Raw genomic sequence first — 4120 nt, forward strand, 5'->3', positions numbered from 1 at the left:
GGTTATTTTAAAGATGGCATTGGAGGATATGAGGCCCAGGCATTGTGTTTAGTGCTAAGAACCTCTGCTAGGTGGAGGGAGATGAAGCAATGCATGATAGGACAGCGGTTCTCAACTCTTTTTTGTTTATAGACTTCTAAAAAAATGTCAAAGGGTGGTGCGGATCCCTTTGGAAATTGCTTGTCGATAGATAGATGAAATTGGTTCAGTCAGTTTTTAGTCTAATTCTCTGGTGGACCTGTTAGCCAGTGGGGAGATGGAGCACAAGCTGAGAACCGCTGTGCTAGGTAAACCAGAGGAGTGGAAGCAGTGCCCGCTGGGACTCTTGTCCCTGTTGAATCACGGGAGAGGAGACAATTCATGCTGGGACTCTTGTCTCTCCTAAGCCAGAAGAGAGGAAGAACTGCATGCCGAGACTCTTTGTTGGAGCAAGGGAGAGGAAACATTGGATGCTGGGGTCCTGGTCGCTGCTGGGCTCAAGCAGGAGGAAGCATTGCATGCCCGGTCCCTGGTCTCTGCAAGGCCATAGGGAGGAAACACTGCATGCTGGGCCTTGCCACCCCGGTGCCACCCCTTCCTACCTGGGTGCCAGGGCTGCTTTAGAGAAGGCCTCTGAGAAAGTTTACACTCCGTTGCCCAGACAACAGGGGAGCCAGCTATTCTCCAATCATTTTGCTTGTTACTTTGGTGGCTCACAAGCTCATCCAATCACAGAAAAGCTTTCAAAGTACTCTCTGGTTGCGTGAAAGTAGTCCAATTCGGGTGTAGTTTCCTCTAGTTAAGATGGTCCTGAGCCATTTCTTCTGCACACAGGTCTCAAGGCAGCTGTGTTCATCCCTACAGGCCCAGTTATAAAGGGGCTGCAAGGAAGAATGGGGCAGCCCCTTTGTCTGCTGTTCATTAAGAAAGAAGCACAGCTTGTCAAGCGAAGCCCAGCCAACCCCACTGTGGGTTATTTCAAACAATTCAACAGACCAATAACTGGCAATGTTAACAACAAGATTTTACGATGCCGTAGAGGGGCTCAGCTTGCTCCTGTGGTACGGCATTCACTAGCTGCAATTATGCTGGCCCGCGGCTACTCAGTCACCTAGTCCAGTAGCTAAGGTGATAGCCTTGAAATTGGTATCAAACTTGGGTTTGATAACTGCTGTGTGTTTTGGCAAAGTTGTTTTAGCCCCTCTCCCACCTTGTCTCTTCAGACCATAAGCTCTTTAGTGCAGGAACTGTCTCTTACTATGTATTTGAACAGCCACAAGCATAATAAGCCTGTAACATAAATAAAAGATCACCGTCCACAACTAAAGTGAGATTTTTCAGTTTCTCATCTCCCATTTAGACACTTAAATAGGGGTCTGATTTTTTTTAAAAGCGCTCGGTATGCAGCAGCTACCAGTGTGCCAAAACATCTGATTCTTATTAAGGTTCTTAAGGGGGTAGTGAGTTATTTCAGAATCTGTCTCATCATGTCTAACGGTAAGTGATATAATCTGCACACTTAAGATACCTTTAATCATCAAATCAGCTAACCAGCATTAACTATTACTAGGAGTATTGTTTTGGGATGATAGCCAATGCACTGGCAACAGAATCCTGTTTAAATAAGTTTCATAAAGTAGATGTGTTAGTCTGTAACTTTAAAAATAAGAAGTAGTCCTGTGGCACCTTATAGACTGACATATTTTGGAGCATAAGCTTTCATGGGCAAAGACCCGCTTCATCAGATGTATGAGTGGTGGGGGGGGTTCCAGAGGAGGGCCTAAATTTGTAGGCTTATGAAAAGGAGGGAGTCCCAGTCAGGAGGAGGTCCAGAGTTGACAGGGTCAGTTCAGTCACCGAGGATGTGGCCCATTGTCAGCAACTAATGTGGAGGTGTGAACATGAAGAGAGGAGAAACCAAGTCAGTTCAGTCAGGGAGGATATGGCCCATTCTCTCTAGCTAATGTGGAGGTGTGAACATCAAGAGTGGAGAAACTGCTTTTGTAATTGGCTAGCCATGCCCAGTCTCTGTTCAATCCTTGGTTGATTGTGTCAAATTTGCAAATGAATTTCAGCTCTGCAGTTTTTCTTTGGAGTCTGTTTTTGAAGTTTTTAACAATAAATGCATCTTGGGCTGCACTGTGAGAAAAGTTAAGCACCAGTAACACTCATTGATGTAATTGACAGTTGTCAGCAATGTTCCTTCTAATTCTCCATCCCTGGGTGGAATATATTTTGTTATGTACACCAAGGCATGTATGGATGTGCCCCAGCAATAGAAATGCATGCTTCCCACTGTGAGTAGCTGTGGCTGCTCTGCTCATCAGCTGGGTAGTATTGGAATCTCTCCTGGGTGGCCGTTCAAGCACTCAGCTTACATACAGGGAACACCAGTTGTCTGAACTCATCATCTCTAAAGACGAAAACTGCATGTGTTTTTCAGAGAGAGACCAATCAAGCATCTTCTGTTCTCAGTGCAATGAGCAGGAGATGAGGGTACTCAGCATCTCTTGGAATCGTGCCCATTTGGGCTGTAACATCACATTTATTCTGATGAACTCAGAAAAGTGGCTTCTGTGCAAATACAGAATTAACAACAAGGAGTCCTGTGGTACCTTAAAGCCTAAGAAATTTCTTAGGGGATAAGTTTTTGTAGGCTACAGAGTAACACGGCTACCTCTCTAAATGCACAAATAACAAGCAGTCCTGTGGCACGTTAGAGAAAAACAAATTTGTTAGGGGATAAGGTCTCATGGGCTACATTGAAAAACAGAATCTAGGATTTAAATAGCAGGGAGCCGGAAGGGGTGTGGGTGTATGGGAGAAGTTACCTGTTCCGCTGTTCTACCTGTAATAGGACCAGATAATGAAACCTTTGGGTATGGTGTTCATCTGTTTGCACTTGGAGAGGAAGATATCTGCTTGTATCTGTCAAAACAAAAAAACAGTCCAGTAGCACTTTAAAGACTAACAAAATAATTTATTAGGTGGTGAGCTTTCATAGGATGGCTCACCACCTAATAAATTATTTTGTTAAAGTGGCTACTGGACTGCTTTTTTGCTTTGATAGTATATAGACTAACACGGCTATCTCTCTGTTGCTTGTATGTGTGTGAGTTTCTTCCTGAAGTAGATAGATTTCCGGAAAACATTTTTCCACTCCAAATCCATCTGATGAGTGGGCTTTACCCACAAAAGCTAATATTTACTTAATAAATAAATGTGTTAGTCTTGAAGGTACCACAGCAGAGGTTTCCAACCTGGAGTCCACAAACCCTTGGGGTCCATGAGCGTGTTGTAGGGGGTCCATGAAAAAATAAAAATAATTGAAAATAATTTTTAAATAAATTGCAAAGCTACAATCAATTAGTATTTTAAATGAGATCTCTTCTAATAATATTATTAATTGCTGCCCAAAAATCTATGTTGTGGTTTCATTTTTTATTTAATGGCTAGTATTGGCTTTGATGGGGGTCCACAAATGGTTTGCGGGGGGGACGCTTGGAGGTTCACACCAGTGAAAAGGTTGAGAACCACTGACCTATCATATGTCTCTGTTTTAATCACTTGGGAATGCCAGGCTTTCATTAATGGAAGTTTTATTATACCCCCTTTTTGTTTGGTAATATGAGGGAGTATGCAGGAGAGCACCTTGGGCATGCTGGTTATGAGGATTGGATCAGTGCCACCCAACCTGGGGTCTGTGCACCCCCAGGTATTGCTGGGGAGTCCATGGGGAAAAGAAAGATAAAGTAAAATTGATCATAGAAAATAGAATTGGCTTTGATGGGGGTTTGCAAAGTGTTTGGGGGAGGGTGATTGGGGAAGTGGTGAAAAGCTTGGGAACCACTGTACTAGAAGACTGCTTGCTAGTTGTGACCGCTATACCTCTGGATCTCTCAGTTAGCGCTAAACGTGTCTGACAAAGTGGGTCTTTGCCCGCCTAAGCTTATGCTCCAAATATATCTGTTAGTCTATACGGCGCTACAGGACTTCTCGTTGTTTTTGTAAATACAGAAGCGTGACCACTAGAGGCCACCCCACAAAATGGGTTGCAAACACAGCTCCTTCTCTCTGTCTACATGTCCTGCCTCTTTAGTATTTTGCACTTCAAACAAGCTTCGCCACTCCCAACCAATAG

The sequence above is a fragment of the Carettochelys insculpta genome, chromosome 24 (assembly GCF_033958435.1).
Source record: "Carettochelys insculpta isolate YL-2023 chromosome 24, ASM3395843v1, whole genome shotgun sequence".
NCBI classification, from domain to species: domain Eukaryota; kingdom Metazoa; phylum Chordata; order Testudines; family Carettochelyidae; genus Carettochelys; species Carettochelys insculpta.